This window comes from Rhipicephalus microplus, chromosome 5 (assembly GCF_043290135.1).
Source record: "Rhipicephalus microplus isolate Deutch F79 chromosome 5, USDA_Rmic, whole genome shotgun sequence".
Lineage (NCBI taxonomy): Eukaryota > Metazoa > Arthropoda > Arachnida > Ixodida > Ixodidae > Rhipicephalus > Rhipicephalus microplus.
Window position 1 is genome coordinate 136,905,881 of NC_134704.1, and position 11,208 is coordinate 136,917,088.

An 11,208-nucleotide genomic window follows, 5' to 3' on the forward strand; every position below is an offset into this window, starting at 1 on the left:
TGATAGTAACGTGATTCCTTTCCCTACATCAAGCCTGCCTAAGGCGAGTTTACGAACAAGTACCAAGCACCGTCGTGGCTCTGTGGTAGAATGCAGGGTTGTAATACAGCGTACCTGGGTTCGAGCCCCGCTGTGCCCTTGGTACAAGGTTTTTTAGGGGCGAAGTTTATGAAGCGTGGGTCTGTCCATCCCTTGTACGTACGTAGTAGTCCGTAGCCACCGGTTGCACATACTTGCTGTAGAGTGGGTATGTGCCACAGGGGATGCAAGATGGGAGATGGCGGTACTTGGATTGTTCACTAGATGGCCGCACGGACGGACGGACAGACGGGTAGATAATCGCACGGATGTACGGACAGGTGGACGCACGAACAGACAGACAGACAAATGGATGGACAGACGCATGTATGGACGCACGGATGGTCGCGCGGATGGACAGAAGCAATAACGAACGGACGGAGGGAAGCACGGACGGGCTGACGAACGCTTCGCCCCAATCATCATTGACTTCATGGATATGCTGTGATTTTTTTTTCCTATTTCATGCGATAGTGGTTATGGACACTGGTAGAGGCAGCGGTAAACTACGGCGCCGCGCGGGACCCAAGTTGTGATCTCATAACAGCTTTCACTGTAAACAAAAAAAAATAGGGGTCCCTAAAGCTTCCCTTTTAGGAGTGGAATGAAATACCGACTGCCTGTTCCTAGTGTGTATTTCAAACACTTAGTGCATGAAAACCATTCGGTTTTTTTATGCACCCACTACGTCGCCTTAAGGAAATAGGTGCAGTAGCGTGTGCACCTCCGTAGTGAGGTATTAGCTTTCAACCACGGAGCCATTTTCACCGTCGCATATTATAGCGCCTTTAGGCAATGCGCACTTGTGCCACGCATTGCTACCACAATACTTCGTGTTGCATTCTGAAGCATTTATACAGGACGCATGTGTTTATGAAGAGTGAAAGCTACTTTCACTGCATTTCCAAGCAGAGAAAGTCCTTTTCATTGTTTTCGCAAGCAGAGGCGTAGCCACGAGGTAGAACGTTCGCATGCCACGCAAAGGATCTGGGTTTGACTCCCATTTGGACCCAAACAATCCTGGTTAGGGCCCAACTCTGCTCCAGGATTTTTTAATCATTTTTTATTTGAATCGTCGTCAACTTTCCGGCCACGCATGAGAGAATAATGTTTCGCTCACAAATAGTGACGCCAACACCAACGCCGATGCCAGAATTTCTGCGAAATGAGCTCTCTAACGCTATCGCATAAAACATGCATCATATTGTCATTTTTCTCTAACCTGCAGGGCAAAACGAGAGGCAGTGGGGGGTGAAGAACGAGAGAACGTGAAAAAAACGTCATCCCTTCAGATTTTGCAGTATATTGCAGTAGAAGCAGCTTAAATTGACACCAAGGGCGCCCAAGCAGTTTTTATGGGCCCACGACTTGCCATCTACGCAATTAATTCGGCCAGAAACCAGTGATATGTTGCTCCAAATTTTCTAGCAGATCAAGCATTTCCAGTCCTTCTTTGTGCTAATGCTTTTTAGGGTCGAAGCGCCTTATGGCGTGGCTTTGGCCTCCCTCGTAGAACATGTAGCACCCTCGTTCGGGCCGCGCGCAAACCGGAGAGCACGCGATGGCGACAAAAGAAAATAAAGAAGGCGCTAGGCCGTGGCACGTGAAGCCACGGCTCACGTTCCGGGCTGGAATCGGTTATCGTTCAGGCGTGTCCCTCTTTCGCTCCTGTGGCATACGCCTACAAGTGGTGACTCGGACGAATACAATGACTGACTCGAATGCACCCTCAACCGAACTGCCGTGCAACTGCGTCTCCCATCTTTCTGGCCACAGGACCCGCAAGTTTGGTTTCATCAGGTCGAGGCGCGATTCTCCCTGTACCGCATCGCCTCGGAAACGACACGCTACTACCACGTAGCCTCCGTCGTTCCTCCTGACGCTGCCAGCGAGCTCTCCGACGTCCTCTCCAACCCCTCGGACACTACGCCATATCAGCACCTTAAAACCAAGGTGCTAGAACGATTCATGCCTTTGTAACGCGTCCGCCTACAGCATCTCTTTGCAGAGGGGGACCTTGGCGACAGGCGCCCCTCCCAACTACTGCGCCGAATGCGACAGCTTCTTGGGAAACACGACGTCTCTGCCCACTCAGCGTTGCTTCACGAGCTCTTCCTCCAACGCCTTTCTCAGCCAATCCGCCTCGTCCTCGCGGCGGCCGGCGACGTCAATCTCGACCGCCTGGCGGAGCTCGCCGATCAGGTTCATGAAGCGACCTCCCCATCTGTCAACGCTGTCTTAGCTCCAGCAGACACAGCGATTTCGCGCCTTGAGGCACGCATCGACGAACTCGCCGCCTCCATTGCCGCACTCCGGAGCCCCCTGCAGGAGACTCATTCGCCTCGTTCCGGTCCTCGAGCTCTTCCACGCACACGAGATGCTCGGAGTCCCAGCCCTCCACCCCTCTGCTGGTACCACCGGCGTTTCCGACACCGAGCCACGAAGTGCACACCCCCATGTTCGTGGCAGGGAAACGCCTGCCGGGATCACTGACGGCGGCGTGTGATCTCCCTTCTCGTCCCAGCCGCCTTTTCATGGTCACGGACCAGCTATCGGGCGCCAGGTTCCTTATAGATACGGGCGCGGAAATTAGCGTTGTGCCCCCGACTAAGGCTGATCGTTCAAAGTCACAGGGGCAAGTGCTTCGTGCTGCCAACGCCTCGTCTATAGCAACGTATGGGCTCCGATCTTTTACCCTCGACTTCGGCCTTCGCTGCATTTTCCGGTGGGTTTTCGTCATCGCAGACGTGGTTCAACTGATCATCGGCTCGGACTTCCTCTCATACTTCGATTTGGACGTCAGCGTGCGGCGGCGCCGCCTCATAGATGGTAAGACTCGTCTCTCCATCTCGGGAGTCCTGTCCGACATCGCTCCAATGGCCATCCGCATGCTGATACCTTCCTCACCGTCCGAAAAAATCTTGGCGAGTTTCCCGGAGTTAACTAAACCATGCAACCTCACTCAGCCGCCTAAACATACGGTGACACACCACATCGTCACCCGGGGTCCACCGGCAGCCGCTCGACCACGCCGCCTTTTCGGAGACCGCCTAGTTATTGCTAAACGGGAGTTTGACCACATGCTGCAGCTCGGCATTATCCGCCCATCGTCAAGCGTTTGGGCTTCCCCGCTGCATTTGGCGCCAAAGCGTGATCCTGGTGACTGGCGTCCTCGTGGGGACTATCGAGCGTTGAACGCCAAGACTGTCCACGACAGCTATCCTCTACCTCACACCCAGGATTTTACATCGCGCCTCGACGGCTGCACAATTTTCAGCAAAGTGGACCTTGTTAAGGCGTACCACCAGATTCCTGTCGAGCCCGCCGACATACCTAAGACCGCCATCACGACGCCCTTTGGGTTGTTTGAATACGTGCGGATGCCTTTTGGTTTCCGCAATTCGGCTCCAACTTTCCAGCGGTTCATTTCTGAGGTCACACGGGGTCTTCCCGCTGTGTTCGCGTACCTTGACGATGTCCTCATCGCCAGCTGCACACCTGAAGATCATGAGCACCATCTACGCGCTCTGTTCCAACGTCTTCAGCAGTACGGCCTCGTTGTGAACGCATCTAAGTGTACTTTCGGCGCATCTGAGCTCGAGTTCTTGGGCCATCACATATCATCCAAAGAAATACGCCCTCTCCGGTCCCACGTTAAAGCAATTCAGGATTATCCTCAGCCTACAACACTGCGCCAATTACGCCAATTCTTGGGGCTTGTGAATTTTTCCAGGCGCTTCATACCACACTGTGCCGAACTGTTACGACCGCTCACCGACCTCCTTCGCTCGACTGCCGGCCCGTCCTCCACTAATCCTTGGTCGTCAGAGGCCCAGGCCGCCTTTGCTGCTGCTAAGCAACCGGTTGCTAACGCCGTGGTTCTCATTCATCCACGCAGCAACGCCCCTAATCGGTTGATGGTGGACGCATCCAGCGTGGCCGTCGGAGCCGTCTTACAGCAGTGCATTAACTCCGAGTGGAGACCCTTGTCGTTTTACTGTCGGAAGCTACTTCCGGCTGAGACCCGCTACAGCGTCTTTGGCCGGGAATTACTAGCCATCTACGCTGCAATACAGCACTTTCGGCATTTCCTGGAAGGATGCTCGTTTTACGTGCTGACTGACCATAAGCCACTGGCGTACGTTTTCCGCACCACCTCATCCAAGTACGTGCCCCGTGAACTCCGCCATCTGGCTTATATATCGGAGTTCACGACTGACATCCGCCACGTGAAAGGAGCTGACAACACCGCCGCAGATGCCCTTTCTCGTACAGCCGCGGTTGACTCTTCACCGCCAACCATCGACTGGGCCTCATTCTCCTCGGCACAGCAGGATGATAGACAGCTTGGCGCTTTTCGGGAGAACCCCCGTTCTGTCCGACTACGCCTGGTGCCTCATCCATTATCATCTGAGCGCTTGTGGGGCGATGTCTCAGCTGACCTTCCCCGCCCTTTCGTTCCCGCTTCATTACGACGCACCGTTTTCCACTCTTTACACGACATCTGTCACCCTGGCATTCGGGCTACTCAGCGTCATCTCACCCAGCGCTATGTCTGGCCCGGAATCAACGGTGATGTGCGTGCTTGGACGCGCATGTGCCTGCCCTGCCAGATGACAAAGGTCTCCCGTCATACTAAGACGCCACCCCAACCTTTCCTTCCACCCGGCCGTCGTTTAGACCATGTTTATCTAGACATTGTGGGCCCTCTACCAGTGTCTCAGGGGTACCGTTATATATTCACCATGGTCGATCGCTTCACACGCTGGCCAGAGGCTGTTCCAATTCAAGATATCACAGCCGAGACAGTTGCCCACGTTTTCATTTCTACGTGGGTATCCCGTTTTGGCTGTCCTGGCACCGTGACAACAGACGGTGGACGTCAGGTTGAGTCCTCGCTGTTTACTTGCCTTAATCGCATCCTCGGAGCCAGACATTGCCGCACCACGGCTTATCATCCCTGCGCCAACGGCATGGTGGAACGCCTTCACCGACAACTGAAGACCGCCTTGTCTACCCGCCCCAATAGAGCCACCTGAGTTGATGCCTTGCCACTGGTGCTCTTAGGTTTACGAGCTGTCATCCGGGCAGACCTGCAGTGCTCAACAGCAGAGCTGGTGTATGGCACTTCTCTACGGCTTCCGGGAGACTTCGTCACGTCAAAGAAGCTACCAGACCAGCCACAGCAATTCCTACAACGCCTCCTCGACTGCGTTCAAGACCTCCGGCCCACTCCACCCAGACCTTCCGAACACAAGACCATAATCGCCCACCCTGATCTGGCCACTGCAACACATGTTTTCGTGCGCCACGACGCGGTCAGACCACATTTGACACCAGCCTACGACGGACCATTCCGCGTCCTTCACCGCACCCAAAACTGCCACTCTACTTCGGAACGGCCGTGAAGAGACATTCAGCTTGGACCGACTCAAGCCGGCGTACCTGGAGACCGCCCTAGAAAGCCTCTCATCTACGAATGATCTTCCGTTGGAATACCACAAACGGCATGTCACATTCCGACTTCCAGTCTACACGGGGAGGGGGGGGGGGGGGGCCCTGTAGCGCCCTCGTTCGGGCGGCGCGCAAACCAGAGAGCGCGCGATGGCGACAGAAGAAAATAAAGAAGGCGCTAGGCCGTGGCACGTGAAGCCACGGCTCACGTTCCGGGCTGGCATCGGTTATCGTTCAGGCGTGTCTCTCTTTCGCTCCTGTGGCATATGCCTACAAACATAACCACCAGTGGCACATACCCGAAATAGGTATAACATTTGACCTACAAGGTGGTGCCGGTGAGAGATTTCTTCTGTGCGTTGTTTAACAATACCAAATAGTGCTCAACGTACATGCCAATGGCTGCTAATGAGGAATGAGAGACAGGAGCAATCAGCCTTTAGTCAACGCGCACGCTGCGATCCCTATTAGCAGCCATTGGCATGTACATTGAGCGCTACCGGACAAGAAAGGGTTGCTACATTATACTCGCTGGGTGTAACCTCCTTAGTTTTAGAAAGGTTTAGCGAGCGTTGAGCCGCAGGGCCATGAATCAATGAACTAGTGTATACCATGAATGAATTCGAGGTAGTTAAAGGGGGGAAGCAGATACGAAGCGCAAGCCGTAAGAAATTAAAAGCTGAATCATCCTGTCTCTCATTTCACATTAGCAGCCACTGCCATGTACATTGAGCTCTCTCTGACAGAAAAGGTTGCTACGTTATACTCGCTGGGCGTAACCTCCTTGGTTTTAGAAAGGTTTAGCGAGCATTGGGCCACAGTGCCATGAATACAGTGAACTAGTATACACCATGAACTCAAGGTGGTTGAAGGTGGGAAGTATACCCGAAGCGCAAGCCGTAAGAAAGTGTGCGTGTGCCACCTCTCGTTTAGTCCTTGGAATGTCCACTGAATGGCGGTGCTTCTATATGGGGAATATATGATAAAAAGATGCGAGATGGTGGGACTTGGAGTGTTGAATAGATGGACGAACGGACACACCGACACATGCATGGATGGACGCATGAACGGACGCAGGGGCGGATGCATGAACGAACGCAGGGACGGGCGCCCGAACAGACGCATGGACGGTCACATAGACGGACGCATGGACGGATGAATGCTTCGCCCCACTCTCCATCATTCACTCCGTGGATATGCTGCCATTTTTTTTGTTGGACGCTTGCACTCCATTGGATTATTCAATAATGTGAACCTAGATATGTTCTGATGCAGTCTATTCGAGTCTTTTTGCCGTTTTGGATGCAGAACTGCATGGACGTTTTATAACTTTCAAAATTGTCTGCCAGGCATTGCGAGGTGATGAATTTTCATTTTTCCCTAGCTTGTTATTTTTCCGGTATGAAAAAAATGACTCATTAAAACTCGATTATGAAAGGTGTTTGTTAACGGCTTCAACTGAAGATCAATTAAATGTCGCACGCGTCTCTTGAAAGTATGCTTGGAAAGGAACAGCCTCGAAGTAGCGCGAATAAAGTGAGTCCTGTCCTCCACAGCAGTCAGCACATTTGGTGTCGTTTTCCACCCATGAAGCTCTATATTACGTTCTCTCTTGTATGCCCTATTCCTCCTAAAAAATTATAATATTTCTTCATTATGTGTTATTGGTTAACTAAATAAGATACTTCCAATGGCATTTTGATGATTTTTGTAGCGTTTTGCCCTCCAACATGCCCGAATTCAAAAATATTTCCGCTTTTCAAGCAAGCACCAAATCAAGCAAACCTTTGGTGGTATGCAGCTAGTAGTATAATGTCACGAAGTAAATGCGTAAGCTCTTGTACTGACGTCGGAATATATAGCCTAATGAACGGATCCAATAATTAAGACAAGCAGAATTTCGCCCCTTTTTGAAGGATAGCGAAGACACCGACACCAGCCGCGTAATTTTTCCCACGGGAACACTGTGAGCGATGATAAACATTTACACATAGAAATGCAGACAAATACCAGTGCCTACCGCTGAAGTAGAGAAAGAAAGAAAAGTACTTATGTTAATAGCTGCCGAGGTCACCCTAGTCAAATTGTGGCGCTTTTTCCTGTGTGAACCTTGCAAAGCAGCGCTTCCAAGAAGAAGATGGAACGCGTGTATTAACGCAGATATCACTCGCTTCGAACGATGAGGCTCGCGGGTGACTGTGCGTCTTGATTACTTGTCATCACTCGTACACCAGTTTCTTTAATTTATTTTGTTGTTCAAAGGCCAGTAAATACAAATTGAGCCCATTTGGCCTGCTCATTTTGACTGATTAAAATACGGTGCTACATTTACTGATAAAAAAGAGGCTAGGTTGAATACACGTGTTCTTTTAGGCGCCATATTTCAATCATGCGAAATCAACTAGGCTAGTACCTTACTTTGCTCATTTTGACCATATAATTTGATATAGTCCATTGAGTGGACTGAGAATTAACGTTAACTACGGAGAAGTTACGAGAAAACGAAGATGGCCATGTACAAAATGGTTCCGTAAGTGGTAATCTAAACTTCCCAGTGCCACACCTAGAGTAGCTTAAAAGCTTCTGTTTTATAGGTCTCGTTGCCGTTCATAACTATACACGCTCATTATACGCAAGAGTCCACGGCACCTCGACGTAGCCTAATTACGTGTGCATACCCTCGACTCTTCAAGGAGGCACTGTTAGCCAAATAAAAGCGAGGTGAAAAGATTTAATTAGTGTGCTTTATGTGTAATATAGCCAAGTTGCAAGTGTGAGCGGGAGTATTGAAACGGTTTGACGACTAAAAGATTTTTTCAGTAATGTAGCAATATCAAGCGATTCTTTATGTGATTTTTTTTGGTATTATCAAGATGTTTTTTTTTTGCTTTGGCACAACCACTGCGTCAGCGTATTCACCTCTGATACGCCGCAGAATATGCACTTTTTTAGCCTTTGATTTTATAGCCTCTGAAGTACAGTTAATCCATCACATAATGACTCCATTTGTGGCGATGCAGTCCAACTGGCAATTAGAATGAACCTGTCAGCATTTCTCTCATTATCAGCTCGTTTTAGGGCGTTGCTTTTGTCTGCTATTGCTTCAGTTAGAGTTACTCATGAAACTTTAGATACTGATGATATTCTGCTTTATGCAGTAATCATAGGAATAAGTTGACCCACCTTTGTATGTTCCTGACGTGTTTTTGCGACTTTTCACCTTATTGCATGAACAAAAAACACAGATTACGCTTCGGTCATTTTTCGTTGCACTTAAGTTTCTTTACCCATAACTATACTTTAACATGTACTAGTCAATATCAGCGAAAAACTTATTCAATCATAGCACTCGAGCAAACGTGCCCTCCCGGCAGCAAGTACGTGGGAAAATATTACAACTGAAAAGAACTGCGTGGAATGAACAGAGACATTCACCTGGAATGTGAATTGTCTTCCTCTATTTTTCAGCCACTGAACTCAGTAAAATTAAACACATGTTAGAGATTAATTACTGACGCACATAGTAACAAAAGCAGAACTCAAATTCTCTTCATGTGCAGCACAATAGTAATGTGATCGGAAACTTGCATTCCTATACAAGCATGTAGATGAGAACGTCGGACAATTCCAAAATGCTAATTCACATAATTTACTCTCGAGCATTGATTGAGGCTGTGACAGACGAAAAAATCCTTCACGCCCGAGACTCGTTTTTATAATACAGGATGTCGAATGAGCCGCAAGAGACGACGAAAGTTGAAAATATAAGTTCAAGTAATATACAATTCCAAGCAGATGGCCAGCTTGGTTCTCAGCTGGAGAGAAAGAATAAGGAGAAGGGCGGGGAGATCAACCAGGGCTGAGCCTGGAAGGCTTCCGTGCACTGTGTAGAGGGAAGAGGGAGGGAAAGTATTAGTGAATGAGAAATGCATGCAGAGTCTACGATCAGGGTCCTAGTATATTGCAGCCTACATTCCATACCTGAGCAGTTTCCCACGGAGAAGAGCTTAGCGCACATGAGCGAAGTAATCGTTTAAAATCAGTATTCACAATATTTTTTTCTTTAAAATATTTGACAACGATGGCTTCACGAGGCTTAATCGCTGAGATGTGTCTTAGAAGTGAAGCGACAATAGAACCAGGGAGAAGTTGTTTTATGTGAGAACTTACCTATGCGTATGACGTCCGGTAATGCCGCTACTGTGTCACACTGCCAAAGTAGTGGCGCTGTAGCCATTGATATGCACAGCACCAAAAGGGGCCCTCGAGCGAATGTCCAGCTTGCTCTACACACGGTGCACCACAGTTCCCAGGCCATGTTCTCGGATGAAGATTCCACCAGAAGATTACTCTGCACTTCAACGCTTAGAGCGACTGCTTTTCTTCATTGAGTTCACAGGGAGCGCAGGCATTATCAATTTTCTTTCCAAGTGAGCTAGAGTCTATTTAAAGTATACTTATGAGAAAACTTTCAAGCTGCTTGTACTACACTGCTCTTTTTTACTCTGCACGCAATCACTCATCAATATGTGGATAGAAACACACCTCTTCAAATTTCAGCATTTTGAACATCCGCTTCGGCAAAAACAGTTTCCTGTTAAATATCACGGTTTCAAATGCTACACATCAGATTGAAAAGGTTATTTTCTTTACCTTCCAAGTCAATTGTGTCAGCTCGAAGGGTCATCTGAATATCTGGGACGCCTAAATTTTTTTCTACCTTTCTCGCGCCATTCAAAGTCAGCACAATATGGTCGGGGAAATTTATTGAGCCTGTCTTTTAAAAATGAGAACCATACACAAAACATCACTGCTGCTTTGTTAGAAAAATAAAAAGAGATATCTAAAGTAATTGATTGATAATTTCGAAACTGTTTCTACTAAACGGCGCATTTTTTTAAAGCAAGCTCATAGCTACCAGCCCAAAAAATGTTTTTGAAATGTTAGATATTTTTAAAATTTACAAGTCTTTTAACCCAACACAAAGCAAAGTGCTTCATGAAAAAAAAATAAAGCTATTAGCTCCTCAAATTCTACTAGATTGAATCCGTATTAGCATTGAGTAAACCCATAACATTTTTGGCAGCGACTTAAATATTGTATTAGTAAGGTGCCAGAAACTGCAAAATAACTTTCTCAAGCGCCGTGTTCTTACCACGTCTCGGTTGATGCAGCAGGGAAGCACTTATATCCAACTTGTAAAAAACACGCCAATACACACATTCCCAAGTTCAATACCTAGACATCGGTCGCAGTAACCATGTAGCCTAAAGTGTTCACGAGCGTGCACTAATTGAAACTCTCACAAATAGATGGCCTCGAGAAAGTAAAGGTCAAATGGCACGTCGAGAATGCATTTGACGTGGTGGAAAGCCCTGTCTCACGGGACATCACATCAGGGATATTGTACACATCACCATCTGGTGTTTGTCCGAAGAGATTACGGTGAGCCACGGACACTGCTGGTTTGACACTTGCGATGCGAAATCACTACTCTGTAGACAGTGGCTGGACGAGTTGAGTCGATGCAGGGACGTTTCGTAATTACAGAGGACAAAAACGGGCGATTGTCACTTGGCTCAACAAAATCTTTCCTCCGACGCGAGCAGTGTACAGCAGAAGCCACCAAGCGGGAGCGCAGACCGCCGGCTACTGAGCCCTGGGCCGCAGCGGCAA

At 48.8% G+C, this 11,208-nt stretch overlaps 1 long non-coding RNA gene across 1 annotated transcript in view; it reads right to left on the reverse strand.

Moving 5' to 3' along the window:
- LOC142817388 (uncharacterized) overlaps window positions 1–10,795 on the reverse strand; it is a 71,388-nt gene extending 60,593 nt beyond the window's left edge. The window contains exons 1-2 of the long non-coding RNA XR_012895204.1: window positions 10,688–10,795; window positions 9,703–9,974 (exon numbers count right to left, since the gene is read on the reverse strand). This is a non-coding gene — a long non-coding RNA (uncharacterized LOC142817388). The remainder of the gene's footprint in view (window positions 1–9,702; window positions 9,975–10,687) is intronic.
- Between the last annotated feature and the right edge of the window lie 413 nt (window positions 10,796–11,208).